Genomic DNA, 26,049 nt, shown 5'->3' with positions numbered 1-26,049 from the left:
GCCTTGGAAGCATCGTACTTTCACTTCTCTCTTTGATCATTCCGACTTTGCACTTTATGACCTTGCAGCTTGTTTACAGAGAGTGATAAGAAGAGCATGGGGTGTTTATGCTGGTGTTCTTTTGAACCTTATTTCCAGCTGGAGAAAAGTGAAACAAGGTCTTATTGTGAGAGATTATAAATGAATTTGTGCTTAATCTAATAAAAAGCCTTGAAAGCCAGAGTGGCAGAGTTTACCAGTCAGATGAATGGCACAACATCAACATCAAAAAGAAACTGTAACATTGCAAGAAATAATGCTTGAAATTCAAAAAAATATTAGAAGTATCAGAGAGAATTGCGGGGAAACTGGAAAATCTAGAGCATATAACAGCAAAATATGATGGAGAATCTTAATTGGAAAAAGTGGAGGCTAGAATCCTAAAAATTGAAGAGAAAAACGAGCACAAAGACAAGAAATTTGTTGACATCTACGGTGAATGGAGTGTGATTGGAAATGGAGAGAGTGGAATATGGAAAGGAGAGCTAGATGGCCAGGCACTCTACCCCAGATGGCAAGGTACAGAAGAAGAAAAGAGAGAAGAATTGATGGATTTAAGGAGAGAAATCTTATCAGAAGCACCATTGATGACCAAAGATATGCTGATTAAAGAAACAGATGGAGGGTAACAAAATTATAAAAGAGATGCAACAAACAATGAGCTGTGAAGAGAAGTCCGCACAAATATTATTATGAGAATAATCAGAAGATTAATTTCACAAATGGCAAAAGAGATAAGATTGCATTATTACTGGAAAGATACAGGTTGATATATGAAAGCTTATAATAAAGTATAATTAAACTTAAATTTAGAGCATTATGTAAAAAATGAAATGATAATGGATATGGTTAAATAAATAATTGACAATGATAATAATGTATACATATTATTGTATGTTTGATAAGAATTAATTGGATATGAATGGTAAATGGTGACTATGAAAGGAAGGTTAGAAATTTTGTTATGACATAAAAGCTAATAATAAAAAAATTGATTTGAATCTAGTTAAACTTTGAGTATTAGGTCAAAAAAATGTTATGATAATGGACATAGTCAAATAAATGTTTGATAATGATAATGATAATAACATGTATATGTATGTATGTATGTATGTATGTATTGGCTTAATAAAAGGAAATTAGATATAAATTGTAAACAGTGATTTGAAAAAGAGGACTAGAAACTTGGTTACTAAATATTATTGATTTTTATTTAGAATAGGTAAATGTTATTGTTATTTAATATTTAATGTTATTGGATGATATTGGAAATAGCTAACGAAATGCCATTATGTGGTTATGCTTTAAACTTTGGAATATTTTATACAAATGGACATTAAAACAATTGTGGTCAAATGAAAATTGAGGTATGATGACAGTAATATCTATAAATATATTTGATTTAAAATATAATTTGATATGTATTATAGGTGATGACTGTGGAAGAGATGCACGAAAGCTTTTTGTAACCAATTGACACACTTTCTGTAGTATGTAAAGAAAGAGGATTCTTTGTGTTGTATTTGTATTTATTCAAAAATAAAAATAAAAATAAAAAAAATATGGCTTTTGGGGTGAGATATCAGAGGTCAGGCAAAGTTGTCAGGTATCCTGGTTCAAACTAATTGGTCTTCCACTGAGGCCTAGAAGTCAAAGAAAAATAATCACATAGGAAGATTCCCCCACACTGCAAAGTCTCACTGAATTTATTGTTGGAAAATTAGTTATTTATGTATTTACAATATGACAATGGTACAACTAGCCAAGAGACTACAGTGTTAGTAAAAAAATAGCTATTTGGCTGCCAAAGAGTGCTATTCCATTTAGTTTGTGCACAAACATTATCTTGGATGCACCACAGGAAGCGAACTAGCTCTGCACGAGAAAGATAACAGGCATGCTGACGTGTTATCTGTGGCTTTCTCTCACTATTGATGTCATCTCACAATCAGGTGTTGCATCTGAGCACTGGCAGAGGTCTGACTGTCCACACAAAATGGCTCCATATTTCCGACCAAAGTGGTACCTATTTATTAACTCACATGTAGTGTGCTTTCAAACTGCTAGGTAGGCAGAAGCTGAGGCAACTGACGGGAGCTCATGCCATCACGTGGTGCTAGGACTCAAACTGCCAAAGCAAAAACCAACTCCAGTGTCTTTAAGCCACCGAGCCACCATGCCTCAGAAAACTAGTTTATGAAATTCATTTGAAATTCATTTTACCTGACTAAGTAAAACTCTGAATCTCTATGAGCATAAAAAAAAAAAATCCAAATGTTGCCAAACTTCCATGATTCCAGCTTCTGAGCTAAGGCTCCCTCCATAAGAAAATATTCCCATGTAGGTTTAAAATTTGCATAAACGGTATGAAATATATACTCATAATAAGTGATAAATGCAAATTGTTGTACTTTGCCAAAATGCACAGTCTTTTCACATAACCATACTGCCAGTTTCAGTAATGATTATTAGGGATGTGTGGATAAGATAGCTTCAAGAAGGAAGCAAGCAAGAGGATGCTTTTGAACTTGCATGCTGGAGAAGGCTTCAGAGAATACCATGGACTGCTGAGAAAACAAGCAAATGGATGATCAAACAAATCAACCCCAAATTTCTACTTATTCAAGTACACTTTGTACTGGATCACACACAAATGATCAAGTTCAAATTATAATGCTGGGAATACATTATGCAATGACATAGATCTCCGGAGAAGATTCTAATGTATGACTCTAATGGAAGGAAAGAGAAGGTGAAGATGATGAGTAGCAAGGTGAATGGACTCAGTAGTAATGGCATTTGGTGCACTGTTGGAAGACCTGAAAGAAAAGGTTAGGAATATTAACATGAGTTGCAAAACAGTTTCTCAGTGTATCTCTTTCTTCTCTGTTGTTCATTTTTATTTTATTACTTTATTTATTACTATTACTATTACTACTACTACTACTACTACTACTACTATTATTATATCAACAGAATTGTATCACAGCGGCCAGTTGTTTCGCTGGATTTGGCATTGATTACTAGTCGGGCCCCACCCAGGGGCCTAGGACGTCTTAACGTATTTTCGTAATATATGTGCAGATCCAAGCAGTGCAGCTTTTTGCATTTGACTGATGGTGATTTTGTCAATTTTTAACTGTTTTAAATGTAATTCCAGTGCTTTTGGAATAGCACCCAGTGTGCCGATAACCACTGGAATTACCACTGCTGGTTTGTGCCATAATCGTTGAATTTCAATTTTTAAGTCCTGGTATTTTGCGATTTTTTCATATTCCTTCTCGGCGACCCTACTATCACCTGGTATTGTGATGTCTATGACTGTAACCCTATTTTTCTCAACCAGTGTGATATCTGGTGTATTATGTGCCAGTATTTTATCCGTTTGTATGCAAAAATCCCACAAGATCTTGACCATCTGACCCTCGACGACTTTTTCAGGCTTATGTTCCCACCAGTTTGTTGCTCTTTTAATATTATAATTTTTGCACAAATTCCAGTGGATCATTTGTGCCACTGAATTGTGCCGCATTTTATAGTCAGTCTGGGCGATTTTATAACAGCAGCTGAGTATGTGGTCAACAGTTTCATCAACTTCTTAGGGACAGTTTTTAATGATGGTCAACATTGCCTTTCCTCACTAACCAGAAAATGCTCCATGATCTTGTCCTTCAGTTCTTTTTGTTTTTGAGTTGGTTCATCAGTTGGTTCAATGGTAACTGGTTCTGGTGGTAGTGTTGTTATTTCCTCTCCGACAGCTTCCTCTGGGAGTTCTACTATGATTTCTTTAGTTGTGTCTTGAATATCAGTTAATTCCTCTTGTGATTTTTTTTTTTTTTTTGCAATGTGCCTGAATTTCCTCAAGTTCAACTTCGCTAAACACTTTATTCTGTATAATAAATCGCCTTTGATCTGCTAGTCGTTGTTCACTAACATTTAAATCTGGATATTGTTGTTTCCATAAATCATACATTCACTTTAAGTAGCCTCTTTTTTTTTGGCTCTGAGTTGTAATAACAGGCCATTATGACACGATTTTCATCTGTACTATATTTTTGTCATTTTGTTGGCTGGTCCACTTGTAGCCCACCTGTCAACGGATGCCCAGGGACCTCAACATCCGCCGCGGCCCTTGTTAACCTGCGCGACGACCGATGCGGTATAGAATTTTTAGTTGTTTTCTCCACCATATTGTATGGGTTGGCGAGTTTTTATGGGGCCAGGTTGCCAACCTGACCCCAACCCTCCTCCTTTCTCATCCGGGCTTGGGACCAGCAACGGCGGAGTTGTTGTTGTTGTTGTTGTTGTTGTTATTATTATTACTACTGCTACTACTACTATTACTATTACTATTATTATACACACACACTTTTTAAAACAACCCTGTAGTTCCATGCATTGGGGTGGATTTAGGGCTGAATGAATGAATGAAGCTGAACATTTACTGGCTGAATGCCCTTCTTGATACCTACATGGATGTCACAGCAGATATTTTCTCTTTGTGTCCAGAGAGAAAAATATCTGCCACTACCTAGGATCGAACTCACAGCCTCCTGATTGTGAGGTGTGACAATCCCTAGGCCATTATGCGAGAGAGAGAGAGAGAGAGAGAGAGAGAGAGAGAGAGAGAGAGAGAGAGAGAGAGAGAGAGTTTTGATTGTCCAGAAATCGAGGTTAGCCTAATCAAAAATATAATCTCACAATGAAATATTGGAGGAGCCAGAGTGCATAATTCTAAAATTTGAAACCCGTTTAATTCACAGACCGCAACATCATTCCTGCCACAGTGATAGCATCTCCATATCTTTTACATTACTTCCAGGAATTGTTGGGTAATACTGACCCAGAAGAATTGCATGCAGGATTGTTCATCTCTTACTATGGTTAAACAGTCACCATCGAATATCCACAAGGGAGCAAACAACATCATGAATAGCATGAACCATGCTAATGATGCAAACAACATAATTTGTATCAGCTACATCATGACAGATGTGAAGTCACTATGGCATCTTTTGGATGATCACACTTCAGTGTAGAGCTCATCCATAACCTGAAACTACCATGTCATCTTCACTCATGATCCAGGTATCCATTATCTGCACATTCCACCTGTACATGAGTTGATGAGACAGTTGAGATAATGCTATCCTGATTTATGGAAATTGAAGTAATTAATAATAAAAAAGGTATTAGAACTAATCCTATTTAAATTAATCAGAAGCTGGCTGAAGCACTCTATTTTTGGCTGTTTCAGATATTCTTAATCCACATTATCATTTCATTTCATTATCATTTCAGTTAAATATTATAATCACATAAATGAATTTAAAATTATAAATTTAACATATGGCAGTTGAACATTTAGTTACCTTATTTGCATGACCTCCTACTAGTAAGAGAAGATATAACCAAGCGTAATTTTAACATAATGCTACCCTATCGTTTATAATATGGAACCAGGCATTATTTCTATTTCTGGCCTAATATTATTTACTTCCATAAAGCTTTTGAAAAATTGCAGGATCGGAAACTCTTTAGATAGAAACTGAGGCTGTTGTCTCTCCCTCCCCCTCAAAATACAAATAAGCAGGGTCTTTATGTGTTCCAATGCAACTTAGGAAAGGTAAATTAAAGTCTCTGGGGCTATATTATGCCAGAATGTAGATGCAATGCTTGTATTCTTGATTATGAAGAAATTATTGCTAAAGAAAAGACAATCTGTTTTCCAAGCTGCTTGTATTCCCTGCTGTCTTCAGACAAGAGTTTATGAAATGGAAAAGATGCTGCTCATATTAACTTTTATTATTAACTTTTTTTCCCCTTCATATGAAAGCATAAGGATATCTATATTTAATCCATAACTTTCTAATGTATGGTATATTTAATGAAATGTTTAACAACCCCACTGTTAATAACATACATTCCCTCAGACACAATTTTTCCAATGATTTTATTTGTTTGTTTGTTTGCAATTCTAAAGAAATCCCTACCATTGTGTTTCAAACTGACAGGTAATGTCATTTTCCTCAACCTATTAGTTCAATTCAATAGCTAGATACTGTAGATATAGATATATAAATGAAATAGCTACAGGTAAAAATATGTGTGTGTGTGTGTGTGTGTGTGTGTGTGTGTGTGTATGTATGTATATATATATATATATATATATATATATATATATATATATATATATATATATATATATATATATATATATATATATATATATGTTATATTTGTACTGATAAATAAATAAATATTTATCTATAAACATACATACATACATACATACATACATACATACATACATACATACACCAAAATAAAAAGAATAGTCAGTTAATAGAGTGATTACGATCTTGAACTTGGAGAAAGGAAATGCTGAGCTTATCAAAGGTAAAGGTAAAGGTTCCCCTCGCACATATGTGGTAGTTGTTCCCAGCTCTATGCGGTGCTCATCTCCATTTCAAAGTCAACGAGCCAATGCTGTCCAAAGACATATCTGTGGTCATGTGGCTTGCATGACTAAATGCCGAAGGCACACGGAACACTTTTACCTTCCTACCAAAGATGGTTCCTATTTTTCTACCTGCATTTTTACATGCTTTCGAACAGGTAGGTTGGCAGAAGCTGGGACAAGTAATGGGAGCTCACTGCGTTATGCGGTGCTAGGGATTCGAACTGCCAACCTTTCTGATTGACAAGCTCAGTGTCTTAGCCACTAAGCCACCGTGTCCCTTTTGAGCTTATCATATCTATTCATTATGATCAAATCACTCAGATCGATTCCATGCTTTAAAATACAAGCCAAATAAAACAGTTCAGTGGAAAAATAGCTTGAGTAAGATTTTTAGTAAGATTTCCACAAAAAGTTCCAGGGATGGGTTCCTGCTTCTTCTACTGCTGGTTCGCTCGTGCTTTCTTTCTTGCGCAGTAGGTAAAAAAAATGCTTCTGTGCATGCGCAGAAGCAAAAAAGAAGATGGCGGCACCTACAGCACTGCTGATAGAACCGGTTCGGGGTCATGGCCAGCCAAGTTACTACCTACTTGGCAAAACTGGTCCGAACTGTTAGGAACCCACCTCTGAAGAGTTCCCATAAGAGTTCCAACAACAGTTCAATAAGTTCTAACATGCTAGAAAGTCACTGAAACAATAAGCGGCTTCCATAACAGGATACTGTGGTAGCAAAGCTCTTTATTTGCTCCCAGTATTTTGGCAAAAAGCCTTGGTTAAGTTCTGCCATTACAGTGCAAGTCTAAAGCTCTTCTGGTAGCTCCTCCTAACATAATACGACCTTCTCCACTGGATGGAAGAGATACCTCTTACAGGCACACTTGACAAATTGTGATGTTGACATCAACCACTATAGGAGTGTATAACCCTCATAAGAAATGAGCCGTAGAGATAGGAACATATTTAGGTGATACACTCATTGTGCAGGAATGAAAGAGGTGATTTCTTCATTAGTGTTTTACATCTTCCAGCATCAGTCAGCCTACTGAAACTATATAAAATATGTCCTTATTACTGCTCTAGCAACACAACAATGATTAGAAGACACTAGAAGACACAATAAATCAGTAATGAATAAAGGCCCAGAAAGTGATTGCTGAAATATTCTCTTTTACTTTCTAATAAAGAAAGTATCTGTATGCTATTACTCTTCACAAATATTTTCCAATGTGTGAATATAAGTGTCAGTGTTCCAAACATCATGCAGAATTAAATCAGAGTCCAAGGCAAAACTATCCTTAAAGTTCCAATTTAATAAGTCAGACATGTTGGCATCGTGCTGTGGAATACCAAATCTGAAGAACTTCCTGGGATTCCACCCAGTTGAAAGTTCATGATCTATCCCCACACCCATAAATCCATCACATGATACAATCTTCTTCAGCCACACTGGCATCTCCACCCAGCTGCTTCCGGTCAGGTGTCGAGGTTCGGAGACAAAAGATGACCTTGGGCTTCTAGAAAAGAATGACAACAACACATTCCACAATTCTACTCTTCCTATTCCCCCCTCCCAGCTACTACACTAATGAAACAGCATAATGAATAATAGAGAGTGTGGCAGGCCAAAGATCCTAAGAAGGAATATAACTGCAGGCCTGAAAATAAGTGTGATATTATTACTATATATTTCTCATCTCTGCATTTGATCTTGTTTTAATCTGCAACATACTTTTTTTAAACAATGAAGCTTCAGGATAAATCTTTCTCTAGAGATGAAAAGAGATGGAAAGGAACAAGGCAGAGAGGAGTTAAGCTTTGCAATTATTCTTGATTTGAACCTGGTAGTTCCTGCCTGTTAAATCAGAGCTATTCTGCCAAATTGGTCTCATTCTTCAACCAACAGAGCCCTGGCATAAATAATTGGCTCTTGAACCTGAAGGCTGGGGGGAAATGAGAGCTATTTCATGATCTCTTTATTCTTCCTGGTTTCTGTAGTTGAATGGCAATGCAATTGCTTTGAAAACCACTAGGCTAGATGGACAAATGATCTGACATTTTCCTGATCATATTTGTATTCCTGAGGAGGTTCCTATTGCTGTGGTTCATTATAGAGAAGTAGAAGAGCTGCATTCTAGCTCTGCTGGAAATGCTCATAATTAAAAACTCACTGGTCAGGCCTGTTCTGCTTCTTCTGACTGGCAGCAGGTTTGTGGGACATGCTCAAACATTTTTCCAGAAGATAGGAGAATTTAAATTCATGTACAGAATGAAACCTCTAAATTCTTAATTCTGACTTGCTGTGGCACCTTGCCTACTGCTGTTCTTGTTGGAAAATTCAAGACTCTTGTAATGATTAATTATGCCATCTCAGATCAAATGTAATGGACTACTTAAGCTGTGTTTTATTATGTTGCCTCTTTTATGGAGATATTAGAAATATTGCATCTCTTTTAGTGGACTTCTTAGGATATATAGATCATTTTGATATTCAATATGAGCAGTATGACTGCACATTTTTGGCATTGGCCAAAGCCTCCCTGTCTCTTTTGGATATCTAACAGATTCACACTCTGTTCATAGGATCTATGAAATATACTATTTTCAACTTCTTTTGCTTTTTCATAATGGCTGTATGCTACAACATTTGAATAATAATATTTCTTATTTGGATGGTGTTTTCAAAGATTCAAAACTCTTCATAGACATTATATACTAATAATGTAGATAATGTTGTAACAACCCTATTAGGTTGTTGTCAACAAACAATGTTGTTTATCCCCAATAAAGATGGTAATATATGTTCTATTTCAGATCAAAACAAATCATTATTATTATCAAAGACTAGCTTACACATTCTATTTTTATTACTTTGGACTAGTGTAATGTTTTCTGTACAAGTTTACCTTTAAAAAATTTGATTGAATCAGAATGCCATAACTACAACACAGATAGGAGGTGATTTTATTTATTATTTGTTTATAGTTATAAATAAATATGTACATAGATAAATCTTACCACAATGTACAGTAAATCTGGTCGACTTACAATCCTAAAAATCTATCTATCCATATATATTAAAACATAAATAAAACCAACCAGTAAAATCTAGTTCCACAAGGGGAGTGAAGGGGCAGAGTGGGGGAAGGGAAGATGGGATCTGTTGTAACAGATTGATCGCATCCTGCCCCATACATCCCTACGACCAATCCGCTCTCACAGAGAGGGACTTCTCCGGGTGCCGTCCACTAAGCAGTGCCAGAGGGCGGCGCCCAGGAGTAGGGCCTTCTCTGTGATGGGCCCAGCCCTCTGGAATGACCTCCCCCCGGATATTAGGATTACCACTGACCTCCGCTCCTTCCGTTCAAAACTCAAGACCCACCTTTTTCAACTAGCAGGCCTGGCTCAACCATAGCTCCATTTTATTCCTCCTGGCAATTTTTAAACTTGTAATTTCTATTGGGGTTTTAATTTAACTTATTTTAATATTTCTATGTCATTATAATATTGTATTGTGTTTTTATACCTCCTCCGTACAATGTGTAATTTTATAATATGTGTTTTTATTTATTGTACGCCGCCCCGAGTCCCTTTGTGGAGAGGGAGCGGCAAACAAATTTAATAAAATAAATAAATAATAAATAATAATTATTGGGAATACATGACTCCTTTATTTTAATAACTTTAAAAAAAAAACCTTGAAAAAACCTGCAGAAAGTCTTCAACTGAAAAAGCTGATATGATCTATAACCGTGATGGCAAACCTATGGCACGTGTGCCAGAGGTGGCATGTAGGGCCCTCTCTGTGGGCGCATGTGCCATTGACAGTTGCTCTTCTGATTTCTCAACAGCTGTTCTTCACAGGCACAGGAATGCCAGAAAACGGCCTGAAAACAGCCCGAAAACGTCCAAAAAACAAGGATGCACGCACCGGCCAAAGCTATATGAATGTTGTATTACATCATGCACCCATGTAGGAGGTTTCACACGACTTCCACTTTTTTGTATTTTTCCCCCTTCTTTTTGTAGAATGAATATCCCCAGTGGTCAATCTAACTATTACTAAATATATAAATTGAACAAAATTGTTTGAATAAACTCAAGCCCCTTTCCAAGAGCTCTTGGTTTTCAATCTCTTCAGATTCCACAACTGAGTGTAGGTTTGGTGGAAATGAGAGAGAAATCTTACCTAATTCTTGACCTATCAACTCCTCGCCCCATTCCCTGATAGTATGAGGCCAAAATGTATAGTAAATAAGTTTTGGTTGCCAAGTTTTAAAAAAAGGTTTTTTTGTGTGTTTTTTTCTATGTAGTTTTAAATAATGCATCATGGTATTTGATGTTGTATTCCAATGCATTAATTCGAGGAGGTGAGGCAGAAAAGCAGGATTAAAGTCCCATAAATAATATTCAAGTAGGAGAGCTGAAGATGGGAGACAATGACTTGCTTTGGGCCACCTAGCAAATTCGTGCTAAAAGCAAGTTATGCACCAGCAATTCCCCGATCAACAGCTTTGTCTCATTTTCCTTATTATAAAATTAATATTTTCAGACTACTTCCTGTTAAATAATGAATTAAAGATTCAAGAAACAAGTTTTTGTTCCAGGAGACACTGAGATTGGGCTTCCAGCTGAGTTCAGAGATGTGCCCTCGTCTCCCTCTCAGAAAGTGTCACATGTTTCAAATACTTTTGTTAAGATTCGTTCATTCCTAATGATTCTATCCAAACTTTAGAGTATCTTGACTCTGATTTGCTAAGAGTTCAGGTACTCAGAATAGAGGGAATTCATGACACACAAACACATACTCAAACATGACTGACACATTCACTGCCATCATCAGTGTGGTCTCTCGGTCATTGATGTTTGCTACTTTATTTCATTTTTTTCTGATAGTGATGCTTCACATTTGCTTTGATGGTACTTCTTCATTAATGATGCTCAGAGAGCATACCTACCTTGTTAGATCTCACATTTCCTTTCATCTACCATAAAAAAAACAAAAAAACAAGAAAAATATATCTTCTGGCATATATTCTGAAAGGCAGATTAGGCTAACTTTCATGTTTAGTTTGCCAACATAAATCTTCAGAGTGGTTGTTGATATTTTTTGGGGGTATACAATTTCAATATTAAAATATTGATAAGAGCAATGTTTAAAGTATTAACCACTTCAAAAAGATACAAACTAATACAAACTTATGCAAAGTAAAGAAGAAAGAAGAAAATGCGAAGAAGAAGCAAAAAAGTGCAAGAAAAGAAAAAAAGTTGAAGAAAAAGAGAAATGAAGAAATAAAAAATGAAGAAGTAGCTTCCAATATTCTTCAGAATACTTTTAAGTACAAATATATTTCAGCCTCTCTCTCTAAAGTTATTTCACATTGCTCTTCTATCTATCCTATCAAATCGTCAAAATCATAAATCACAGGTTCATTTCTTTTTTCATTTGTACGCAAAAAGTCCATAAGAGGCAGAATGCTTCTCAATGATGGCTGACACAGTCAAAGAAGCCGTCTGACTGCCAGGAAAAATGGCATCTAAAATTTAAAGCATGTCTGTCTGAATGAAATATTAATAGCAAAAATCTTTTAAGAATGACTGTTGTGAAATATTTCTGGTTCATAAATATTAAAGAAAACATAATCACTTTTAGAATATTATTCAGCTGTAATTCAATGATCCTCATTTTCAACTGGTGAAATAGAGGTATTAATTAATACTACATCCTGAACTATTTTAATCAGTGAGATATTTGACAATATACTGTATCTAAAAGAGGTTGAACTTCTGCAATGCAACAGTTCCATTAATCTTTTCCGTTTTACAGCTATGTCTGTTTAGAGGGAAACAAATTCGGTAATGAAACGAATACGGGCATGTTTCTAACCTTTTCAAAATCCAATCCAATTTAAAGCTAACCAGTAGCATATCCTTAATCTTTAGAGCAGGGTTATCAAACTCCCAGCCACGCCCATCCAGTTTAGTGAAGGGGGGGGAAGTACCAATATGGCACGTGACACCACGATGATGACGTGAGTTTGCCACTCTGCTTTAGAGCAATACAGTGGACACCTTGCATTTAGAGGGTTTTTGAGAGTTATTTTTGGTAGGAATGTATGGATTCTTTTTTCTTAAAACTGTGTGAAGATTTGGGAGTGAAATTTAGAAAAAACAAATGATACTTCAAAAAGATTATTTCTCTCTTTTTTTCATCAGAGAGAAAAGTTGGAGCCAATCCTGTCAAGGTAATGAAGTCTATTTTAATATTCTCTACCTTCCTGTGTAGCCAACTGTTCCAAATATCTGTAGAAGAACTCTGGACAGCATAAATTGTTGCAAGCCTGAGCAGTAAGCATGGGGATACCTAAGCACTCTCCCCTGCATGAGTCTATGGGGCTTCTTCCAAATCTGTAGAAAGAGAGGAAGACAATGTCTTTATTTAGAATTATTTTTGTATCATTTCAGTCATTCAGCTATAAGTAAAAAAAGATACCATAAAAATAAAATAAAGAGAGGAGGTATAACATAATCATAAGCCATAACTTTTAAGTAATTAAGCTCCCCGTTAGAAGAGCAAGTATGCAGAGAAGCGTAATGACAGTGATATGGAATAACACGCACAAACCAGCATACAGAGACACTGAATAGTATAAAAATATAGTAGTTTACTATGCAGAAATATAGAAGTATTCAGAGTTCGGTTAACAGTCCAAGTCATACACGGTTCAGTCAGTCAGTTATCTATATTCTCAGTTTAACACACAAAGTAGCTAACAGTAGCAAGATGCAGTAACTCACAAGCAGCATCAAACAGTGTCCACAATCAGCATCTAACAAACAGAGAGAGAGAGAGAGCTAACAACCATTCTAGCCTCCTCTTATAGCTGCTTGAGATAACAAACCAATTACATCTCTGAATCATTTAAAGTAACAGAAAAGTAAGCATAGCTTATATACATTGCCAAGCCAGGCCTAGGTTTACATCCCTAACAATAACAAATCCATAACAAAAATGATTCATGCCACTGTATATTCTGCTACTCACATCTCTCTTCCCAAAAGCTCTTTGAAAAAAACCAGGCCTTAAGCAGCTTTCTGAATATCAGAAGTGGAGATGCTTGCAGATCTTATTTGTGATGCAGGATGTTTCACAGTACCCTGAATTTTATCTTTCTGCACCCTGGCAAGGGATAGGACTCCACAGCATAGACTCTTTGCAGGCATACCTTGGGCAAAGAGATTCTCTTTGGATTAAGTAATTTTACAGATAACAAGGGTCCAAATTTTATATGACTTTGAAAATGATAACTAGTATCTTTTATTGCAGCCAGAAACAGATCAACAATTAGTGTGATTTCTCTAGTCCTGGTATTATATAGAGAGAATAAGGGAAATAGCCTTGACAGAAATATGCAAAAATCGTTATCTAGGCTAAAAGAGCTGATGTCCCATTCTTGAAATCCTGGTTAACAAGATATGTGGAAGCAGATATGATTCACTGTGTTATAGGAGGTGAGGTGGTGAACCACAATCAGACTTGCAAGAGTCTGTTATTATAACCTATTTCAACAAAGTCTAATTCTAGACATCCTATGGAATTGATTTCCTGATCTGGCCTAGGGGCTGACATCCATCTTGCAAGTCTGTGGTTCATCCCTCTTTGACAGGATCTTGTTATTCAGGTCATCACATGGGCCAAAACATTTTGCACTAGCTAGGGTTTTTTGATAGACTTTGAGGGCAGTCCTATGTAGACAGACTTATAGAAATCCAAGTGCGAGGCTATAAAGCCATGCATTGCCTCCTGTTCAAAGAAAGACTGGAACTGGGCAAAATCCTTCTTGGACTATCTGATTTCCACTAGAAAGAACTGAGAGTCCAGGTGTTGTACAATGGCTTGGGAAGCACAACCCAATCAAAAGCTATATGTGGCATAGTTCTACAAGCTTGTTTCTAGCCTGGCAAAAAAATGCTGTGATAAAATATTTGTACTGCAACAATTGGTTGGAGATTGCATCAAGAGGCATATTACTGTGACTTTGAAGCAGCATTTGTAGTATCCATCAACCAATTTGTTGGGAGACATTTGAAGTTGAAAGTGTGACTGCTAAACCAGTTTGTCTCCTACAACCTGTGTACAAGGGGTACAAAGTTCTGTTTGTGTTCATGTTTGAAATGACTTTTCTGTATGTATAGTCATGAGGCAAGGCAGTGTTCAATCTTCCTCACTATTCAACATTGTCATCAAAGCAGCCATGAAGAAAGTCTTTGCTAGTTGTATGGTATCACATTTGAACAAGATGAATTTATCACATATCTAATATTTGCTGATGGTTGTGAGGTTTCTTTGGAGGGAGGTGGGAGGTTGTTGTTGCTGTTTTGCAGAAAATGAAAGGTGAAGTCTCTGACATCTTATTTGATATAAAAGCTTACCCATATGACTGATCCATTAATACAGACAATATTCACAATGATGGCTCTCAAGTAACCATGCACTTTGATGGAGATCACTTTGAGCAAGAAATATCTTGGCTCAATTGTCCAATTTAAAAAAATAATAGCTGCCACATCTATTATCAATATTTGAACTGTCCAGACCACTTCAGCCTTCAGAATACTGACATGATGCATTCCTAAGAAAATGTACATCTATCAATCATTAATGCTACTGATGCTGCTGTATGATGTAGAATCTTGGACCTTATTTCCAAATAAGTTGAAAAATATGAAGTTTTCCAAGTGTCCCTATACCAAATTTTATGGATTTCCTTCTATGACAGATAACATAATTAAAGGGTGGTGCTGTAATGAATCTATGTCAGTTGAAGACAATCAGAAACATTTAATTAAGTGGTTTGGACACATCAACTACTTAGGGCTTGTGCAAATTTTCTTACTGACTATTTAGGAAATCAGATGTGGTAGGTTTCAAAGCAAATTTCACTAGAGTATATGGGAAGTCTAGTGAAATTTAGACTCAATGAAATACAAGTTAAACAATTGGTCTCAAAAAACAAAGGTATGCAACAGAGGTGGGTTGCTCCCTGTTCAGCCGGGATCAGGCAAACTGGTAGTAGCAGCGGCAGGAGGCTCTGCCCACCTGCCTGAATGCTTCTACACTTGCGCAGAAGCTTCTATGCATGCGAGCACGCACATGAGCTTTCCTGGACCAGTAGTAGAAAAATTGGCAACCCACCTCTGGTATGCAATATGTCATCTGTAGACCACAGCATACATAGTTGCATACTGGTTATACTATGGGTCATTGCAAGATCCATTATGTCCAAACTGGATTTACTTATTTCTTTATGTCAGTGTTGCATTCTTCCAGTGCTTCATTTCAGACAACTCCTCAGAAAAACCAAGGAAACTCTCCCCCACATTACTCATCTCACCCAATAGCATGGATTTGAAGTGAGTCCTTTATAACCAGAAAGTGATCTCTCCTGAACCCTCCCAAAATTAGTTCTCATCTGCTCCAATAGAAACCTCATCTTGACATTCTCCCAGCCACCCCTTCTGTTGTCAGTAATTAAGTGTTTCCCAAGGCAGAATGCAGGTTTCCTATAAGTATGACTGATCTATGGAAATTGACATTATATTTTCTTTCTTTTCTTCTTTCTTGGTCATATCAACTATTTGTTTATTCTGCTTCTCCAGTATTCTCAAAGCCCTGAGGAATACTTCGTGAAAAAAATAGAGTTCATAGCCCCATTTCTCTCCACTCTTAACTGTCCATTTTTCAATTTTCCCTTCCCCAACTGCTTCTATAGATCTGCCAATAGTTACAAAGGCTATAATTGAGAGAGGTCATTTTGTGCATTGATAAGAAGTCTATTATCCGGTTCCAAAATAAACAATAGGTGCAGACAGCTCTAGCTTACAAAAAAATAAATCCTCTTTTTCTTTTGATCCAAAAGCACAAGAGAAAGAATGAGAATCTTGCTCCCTTATGTTGCAAATATCAGCATAAATAATGTAGGTTTCTCATTTGAAAGTCAGAATTCTCCACAAGAATGCCTACATTAACTTTGCTTTTAGTAAATATTACTAATTAGAGTTGTGAGCTGTTTGGATTAAATATATTGTTAAAAAGGAATATCAGTATAAATAATGTAGGCTTCTCATTTGAAAGTCAGAATTCTCCACAAGAATGCCTGCATTAACTTTTTAGTAAATATTACTAATTAGAGTTGTGAGCTGTTTGGATTAAATATATTGTTACAAAGGAATCTGACAATGATTTGGGCAACAGATGTCAATGAGATCACAAATATCACTCTGAGCCAAGGACAGAATCATTCTTGATAAAAGCTGGGGAAGACCTTTTTCTAAGAGTTTGGAAATCATCCATAGAGATGAGGAAAATATCCATATAAATTAGGATATTTTCCCCCACAATGCACTGGCAAGATAAAGATGTCAAATGGTATGGCTTCAAGGTTGAGAAGGTACTTCTAATAACTTTTGTTACAAAGCCAGTTTCTCTTTTGTTCTCTCATGGAGACCAGCACAGAGAAACAATTATTCTCTGCATCTTTTTACAGAATGAGTGGTGAGACCTTTTTCCTGGAGTATGAAGCAGGGGCATCTCTGAGCACTGCACATATTTCTAATCCAACGCAGTTCACAGATAAGAAGTTCAAGTGTTCAGAAAAAAAAAAAACCAGAGCTGTTGCTAAGATTATCTATATCTAGTCTTCTATTTTAACCCTTTCAACTACCTATAAGAAGATTTCCTCACCTTCTGCAAATGATTTCTACAGTTTTATTTTTGATGGTACCCTGGAAACTATAGTCTTTTTTTTAGAAAAAATAGATCAAGAAAGATTACAAATCATGCTAGCTTTTAGAGATGCTCATTAGGTCAGAATGCAGCTATAGCTGATCAGCAGACCATAAAAATATGTCCATGAGAGTCGATTGGCTAAATCCCAGGACACTAACAATTTGAGATTTAATGCTGAGGGAAGAGCTTGCAAGAAACTTTTGCTCCTCAGAATCATCATCAGGTTGTGAGAAAAGGAAGAAGGGAATCTAACTTTACAAAGTTTCAAATTTTTTCCCTAACTAAATTTATAGGTGTAATGAGCAATTCTGCAGAATGGCATTAGGATTTAGGGTTATATTTCATGCATCCAAGGCAAGTCCCCTGTATATTTCAAAACCAATCTTTTTTGAGACCTAATTCTGCCCTAAATCGGATTAGACTTTTTAGTTTGTTTCTTCACATTTCCTCTTTTTCTTAAGGCTAACATCCACGTTTTAACTTGCTGCTGCTGTTCTTAGTGAACACTGATTATTAGAATTTATTTGTTTGATTGTTTAAAATATCTATTTCTAGGCTGCATGAACAGAGGGATAGAATCAAGATCACATGAAATGTTAATACCACTTTATAATGCCTTGGTAAGGCTACACTTGGAACACTGCATCCAGTTTTGGTTGCCACCATGTAAAAAAGACGTGGAGACTCTAGAAAGAGAGCAGAGAAGAGCAGCAAAGATGATTAGGAGACTCGAGGATAAAACATAAAAAATGGTTGCTGGAACTGGATATGTCTAGTCTTATGAAAAGAAGGACTAGGGGAGACATGATAGCAGTGTTCCAATATCGCAGAGGCTGCCACAAAGAAGAGGGAGTCAACCTATTCTCCAAAGCACCTGAGGGTAGAACAAGAAGCAATGGGTCGAAACTGATCAAGGAGAGAAGCAACTTAGAACTAAGGAGAATTTCCTGACAGTTAGAACAATTAATCAGTGGAACAACTTGCCTCCAGAAGTGGTAAATGCTCCAACACTGGAAGTTTTCAAGAAATGATTGGATAACCATTTGTCTGAAATGGTATAGAGTTTCCTGCCTAAGCAAGGGGTTGGACTAGAAGACCTCCAAGGTCCCTTTCAACTCTGTTATTCTTTTCTATTTCATTATCCCTTGGAAATCTCTCCAGATTTACAATAAAATTCTGAGTTTAAGGAACACTTCCCTTAAGAAAAAGGAAAGGCATTTTCCTTCTTTTAGTTGTGTTCCAATAATTTTCATTAAAAGGGGGAGAACAGATGATGGCAACTAATACAATAGGCAGTAACTGCTAAAGGCACTACCTGCTGCATTAGCCATGGCCTTTTACTGAATGGGCAGCTGTCATGGTAAAGAGATCTTTTACAAGGAAGAGAAGGAGGAACAGAACCACATTTGAAGTAGTCATTGCCAGCCCATCACTTATTAAATATCCTACACGTTTGTTCTTACTCAAGGATAAAAGAGAATTCCTTTTAAAAATATATTTCGGAGGAGGAGATTATTCCCAAGAATGGAATGTGCCATTCTTCATTTCAATAGTTTTGAAATCATCAGACAGCATGTGTTCTAGAACTGATCGTCCAGCAACGTGCAGTCTCTCTGGCCTTTCATAGTTCAATTACTCCAAAGAGGAATATGTCATGAAAGGAATTTTTCCCATAGGGCTTTCCAGCAACAGTGCTATTGTGTGCACGAGGGAGAATCCTGCCAGTGAAGTTTGGAAGCATTTATCTTGCATTTGGAGAAATAAAGAAGAAGAGTCTATTTGGGAGGGAGGGAGGTTAATAAATTTGGTGAAGAAAAATAAAGTGTCTTTGGAGAATCTCTCTGCCTACTAATAATACAAAGTAAGAAAAAAAAGGGAAGGGAAGGGAAGAGAAGGGAAGGGAAGGTTATTCATATTGTTTCTTTCTTGCTGTAGGAAGGAAATTAGTCAGAGATATGGCTCCTTGTCTGACAGTTTTATTATACTGTGTGTATTCACATTCATTCATATAGAAGGATAGCTATACATACTGATCTTTCACCTTGGGAGACATCATGTCCTTGTAACTGTCATATCATCATGAAAATGAAATCTGTTGACTGAACTCTACCCTTTGAGGGTAGAGGTTGTCACCTTCATTAAAGGGCCACACAGTTGATTTACATTTGTCAGCTTTGCTTAGGAGAAAGCAATCCGTACACTTTTGTAGGTGTGGAAAGCAGGAAAAAAGAAATACTAATTGGAAACAGACCAGGAATTAGAAATGTTTGAAAACATTGCAGACTATATGTTACAATCTGCCTAACTAAACATATGGCGAACACCAAAAGTATCAGTCACTTAGGACACTTTTCTTGCTGAAAAATAGGAAAAAAATGTGGAAATATAACTTCCGTTTGATCTAGCTTGGCAACCACTTTCTTTCAATCATTTTTTTTTCAAGCCCTTTATCAGTTTACATGCAAGATAAGTTCCAAACAAGAGGATTGCACACCTACAAAATCTTATCCTATTTGAGAGCCTTTCTTTAAAAATGAATACTTCAGGATCTTTATATGTCAGTTTCAAATACAGCTATTAATAAATGTGTCCTCTTCCTATATTTTACCCAAAAGCATAAATTAAATAAACTACAGCTCACTTAATTGATTGCACTGAATGACTAACGTATACCTTTTAATAACATTTGTCTCAAACACAGGTGAAATCAGGAAATCTAGTCAGCTCAAATGAATATAAAGGTTTATAACAGGGGTCCCTAACCCCAGTCTGTGGACTGGCACTGGTCCACCACATGCCAGAAACTGGGTCCTACAAACAAGTGATGACGACCCATCCATGGGATGCAGGCACATGCAAAACTGTGCCTTTACCAGTCCATGGAAAAAAATCTCTCCCCATGGAACTGGTCCCTGGACCCAAAAGGTTGAGGGGGCACTGATCTACAAGAATCAAAACTACTAATGGTCAAAGCAAATTGGCAGTAAATAAGAGTCAATGGAATTCAAGGTGAACTTGACTAAGATCTCTTGTGGATGTGAAGGGACTCAAGACTGATGATGCATTTGACCCCCTCCCTCATGCTCAGCCTGGTCATTAACAATTTGTTAATTAGAAAAGATTCTACCAGACTCCTTCAGATTTTATACCACCATAGAATAACACAGCTTTCCTGTTATAGTCTCTCTTTTTGTTATGTTACTATGCAACTTAAAATGCATCAACTGTTTTTGATATCTTTCTCCTCAAAATCCATATTTTACATGGACTGCACATTTAATGTATCCTTTTTTCTGTTCTTTAAATGTGTAGCACACACTGCTCCGCCAATATACTGTTAGAGCTGTAAATACGAGCTTTTTTTGAAATTCTCTGGTTTTATTGTGAGAGAAGGAATTTCTTGAATGGTTATTCTTTCCAACAATTTCTGGGGTAGAGGTTATTGGCCATAAAAGCACCCCTTTTAAGAGCCCAACTACCTTTTCCTTACTTCATAATGGCCAAGAATTACCATCATTTCCAGCCATGGCACTTTTACACACACACGAACAAAACATCCATTTTTGTAGTACTTAATTTCTCACGCTTTCAGTACCATGAACCATAGTATTCTTTGGACCAATTTTGGAGGCTGGAGGCATTGTTTTCAATGGTTTTTCTCCTTTCCCTCTGCTTGTTTTAATTAGTGCTGACTGGTGGGGGGGGATTGTTTCCATAATCTATCACTTGTGGTGTACTGCAGGGTTTCTTTTCCATTCTGTTTAATACCTTTATAAAACTGTTGGGTAAACTCATCTGTCAATTTCGATCAGGTACTACCATCAATATACTGATGATATGCATGGGTATCACATGCCAATGATACAGACAATATACATTTTAATAAGTAAAATAAATATAAATGCATTTCAACTCCTAGATAACTGAGTACTTCAATCAGAATCCTGACTCAGTGCCTGAAGCTTTGCTGATGTGAATGATTGACAGAACTCAAGCTCAGTACTAACAAGACAAGAATTGAGATGCTTTGTCTGTTTAAGACCTTTCAGATCTGCAGGTGTTTCAGTGTTGTCTTTCAATATGGTTGTATAGTGCATTCTGCACTCTAGGACTTGTGAAGAATCTGAGATCCTCTTGGACTCACAGCTCCTTCTTCCAAAAGCAAGTGGCAGCTATGGCCAAGAGACTTTTTGTATAAGTAGATTTTGTGTACCAGTTGTACACTTTGTTGAATTGAGAGGTCACTCCTGCCTTCATCATCTCACAATTGGATTACTCTATATGGGGCTGCCCTTGAAGACCAAATAGCAGCTGCAGCTGGTTCCAGAATGCAGTGTGCAAGTATGGATGAAGGCATCACATTATGCAATTACAACTGCACTATTTTTGATGCTATACTGGTTACTAGTAGGGTTCCTGTTTTTTTTTTTTTTTAGTTTTCCTGTCTGAGAAATATGCATATTTTGGGCAGTCCAATGATTTTAGAAACCAAATTCAATGGGTGAATGCCAATATGTAAATATATCTCACATCTTTGTTGGTAGCATGTATGCAATATTCAAACAAATGCTTTTAAAATGTACTACTTTTTTGCAACTCAGTCCAAGATCATTAAGAGATCAGAGGCTCTTCTATCCCAATTAAGAGTGGAAAACCATTCTCCACTAACAAAAGGGAATGCTTTCCACTTGCATGCCTAAGCACTTATATGAATCCTGTAATGGCATGGACCAGGATATATCTCAATGTATCATATATCATCATATTACACCTCCTGCAGTCCTATTTTTTAGAATATATGCTTTACGAAGTAATCAATTCTTCCGTGTGTGATTGAACCATCTGTTACTCTTAACTGCTATACTTTCTTATACCCTTTGGATTTTTTCTTTCTTTCTGCAGCTGTTGTTTCTCATATTCTTTGGAATTTTTCTTACACCCTTTGGATCTTGTCCTTAAGAAGTTGGCACATATTAGTCATAATTTTAGTTATGGCAAATCTGTGCCTTTTTCTTCAATCAGAGTTTGACCCTGAATATACTAACCCAGTGGTAAAATTCAATTTTTTATTACTGGTTCTGTGGGTGTGGCTTGATGGACATGGCATGGGAAGGATACTGCAAAATCTCCATTCCCACCCCACTCCAGGGGAAGGATACTGCAAAATCCCCATTCCCACCCCACTCTGGGGCCAGCTAGATATTTGCTGGTTCTCTGAACTACTCAAAATTTCCACTACCCATTCTCCAGAACCTGTCAGAATCTGCTGAATTTTATCCCTATACTAACAGTCAAGAACAGTCAACAAACATGATTCCAGAATAGAGATAAGGACTTCTTTATGAAGCAGCATTGGGAGACAGTGATTGGCATTTCAACTGCATTCAGGATTTAAGGAAAGAAAATAGATTTCCATATGTGGAAGTCTATGTAAGATTCTCAGTCATTCAGATCATGGTTGTCCCAAAGATGCTTTTTCAAGAGGCAACTGGACTTTCTTGTTTTTCTTTGAATATATTTTTGTTTCTCATCCAAGAAGCTTCTTCTGCTCTTACAGGATGGTGGGGAATGGAAGGATTTATACTTCTTGCAGACAGCTGGTCATTTGCATTCTTTTAGAGAGTCATTGAGGCCATTTGGAGGTTTATCTGTGTCCTCGGGGTCTTGTGAGATAATACATCCATCCATCCCTGTGCAAAAAGCATTAAAATGACTCAGTGTGCATAAAAGATTAAAAAGAAGAATGCTTTAAATGAATTTTCTCCTATTATAAAGATAGGGAAAAAAAATCAGTAAAAAAAATCTAATTTATAAAAATGTCCAGAAGTCAATAATCAGCCTTTGGACCTTTTTCTTCCTGCAGGATTGATTTCATTATATTATGCTCAATGAAACTGTGCTGATTTATATCAGCACGAGCTCTAACTTGCAAGAGCTCAAGGTTCTGGTTCAGACACCTTTGTGCAGTCAATAGCTGATGAAAGCAGTCCTGTCGTAATTAGTATAAATTTGGCTGCAATTCCATTGTGAGGATATTGAAGAACGATCACAGAAAGAAAGGAAAATTAAAACCCTTTGTCTTGAATTTATACTCTTGTCAGTCCGTTTAGAAGATAATACATTAAAGGTGTGTGTGGGGCGGGAAATGTTTCACATCGCATTTGCAGTCAGATGAAATTGAAAAAAAGGCCAGCCTATTACTGGAAAGTAATGAGTCAGAGTGATTCATGCAGCCTTTTGGTGGTTTCTGGGTGAACCAATCAAACGAAAGGGCACAAAAGCCATTCACAAGGAAGATGATCCTCTTCAGCAATGACTAATATCAAACTGAAGTCATTAAAATGCCTAACGGTGTCTGGGTTCGTCTCCTGAAAAATGAATGCATTGCATTCAACAAGGCTTACTCTTAAGTAAATTGTGTTAAAATCCCAACCTCACGGGAAATAGAAAATTTAAAAAGATAGAGAGAAAAAATTCTGACTACCACTATGCATGGACAAAAAGTGTGTTGAGCTTTAATGATTTGGTTTTAAGATTTTGCTCTTTCTCATCTGTGAGAACATGTTTCTGCAACATCTGCAACATCAGGAAAAGCTTCTCAAAATGAATGCTGATATGTCCATAAGATATTACTGGTTTTATATAATCATATTTGAAACAGTTGAATTTATGTTTTACCGACAAAGAAACTAGTATACTATAGATCTATTTCAAGCTATTTAGCACTTATAAGCTAGCAATACCCTTCTGGGATTCAAACCCGGGCTAGCCATAAAATAGACCTATACTAGTCTTCATTTATTTCTTTGTTGGTAAAACATAAATTCAACACAAACACAGTTTGTTGCGAAAGTGACTGCCTGTGAAGGCTCCTCAATTTGGGGCTGAAAGGCAAAAGCGGAAGCAGGATACTCCATCCCATACTTGGGTAGAACAGGTTGCCCTGATAGACAGGTCTCACCAGAAAAAAGCACATATTTGAAACTATAATTGAGCAAATTATGAACTTCAGAATGTTGTTTTTCCATAGAGCTCTATTGGTGCAGTTAGAATGTAGCATTTCAGGCAAACTGTGCCTACACCATGGAGTTTGATCCTGAAGTGGCTCAAGATTGATGCAGCCTTCCATCCTTCTGAAATCAGTAAAATGAGTACCCAAATTGTTGGGGTAATATGCTAATATTGTAAACTGCCCAGAGTGCTGTTTATATAGATAGATAGATAGATAGATAGATAGATAGATAGATAGATAGATAGATAGATAGATAGATAGATAGATAGATAGATAGATGATAGATTGATATAGATATAGATATAGATATAGATATAGATATAGATATAGATATAGATAGATAGATAGATAGATAGATAGATAGATAGATAGATAGATAGATAGATGATAGATAGATAGATAGATAGATAGATAGATAGATAGATAGATATAGTCTAAGTGCTACTGCTATTGCTCCTTTTTTTAAAAAAAAACTTAAGTTATTCAACAGATTTTAGTAACACCATAGTAAATTTTCAGTAACTTAGTGAACTTCTCACTTATGAATAATAACTATTCTTTCAAGTGACCTTTTCTAGCAATTTCATTACGCATTGGAATTCTTTTAATGGTACCCCGAAATAACGTATTTAGAAATAAAATACAATTACGCACGCTCTATATATAAACACCATAGAATAATGAAAGGTAGGGAAGAAGTGATACCTACAGAACAGTTCTGTAATGGAATATAGCTTAATTGACTCTCTTGTTACTTTCAGATAAAGAAATTCTTTTATGCAATTTTCTGTATTAAAACTACACAATCTGACACACTTCAGATTTGCGGAATTTTCAATACTCACCTGGACAGTATGGTCAAAAAGTTATTTTAATTTAGGGATTTTAAGAATTATATCCAATAAGTCTGAAGGGAAATAAACTACAGAAACTGCTCAGAATCATCCTATCTCCAAATCATCCTTCCAGTTTGCTGAAATATTTCAGAGCCCACTGAAATAAGTTGCTATCATTTTTCAGTCTTAGGTTCTGCACTTTCTTTGTGGAATGTCTTGTCTATGACCTTTTTTTGTTGAACTTTTTATTCTTATATTCCCCAAAATGTTTATTTTTTTAAAAAAAAAATCAATGATTTGTTAGCTGTTTAGGAGAAGAGATATTTTTTCTGGTTTAGATTCAAGAATCCCTATAAAAGTTGACAAATTAGCCCATTTCAGTTTTGCATTTTGTCAATCTGAGATTTCTTATTTATGTAATGAATCTTTGATCATGTTTATTTGCAACCACTGGTTTTTAGCAAACTTCAGATAAAATTACAATGATCTGTATCACTTCAATCCATCCCCGCTAAAATTAACAACACTGTCAACAGTCTTTTACATCTTCCGTGCAGTCATTGCAAACAACACTTTTTTTACATGTTTATTTATATCAATGAGCAGGAAACATTTTTTTCTTGTGTGTTGGATTGATTCAGTTGGATTAACCTAAGCATAATAAATCTAGCCTTAGGTTCTTGATATAATTTGCTAAGTAATAAGCGATGGATCAGAGCTTCCATCTAAGAAATATCATAAATAACATAAACAGTATATAATTAGTAATGCTTTATCTCTTCCTATTATTTATATTTTATTACAGTTTTTACAGAATGTACATATAAAAACTAACACAAACTAACAGTCAGAAAGAAAGAGAAAGAAAAAAGAAAGAGAAATAGCAAGAAAGAGAAAGAGGTGGAGAAAGATAGAA

The sequence above is a fragment of the Natrix helvetica genome (assembly GCF_964273705.1).
Source record: "Natrix helvetica genome assembly, chromosome: 4".
NCBI lineage: Eukaryota > Metazoa > Chordata > Lepidosauria > Squamata > Natricidae > Natrix > Natrix helvetica.
This window is presented reverse-complemented; position numbering follows the sequence as displayed.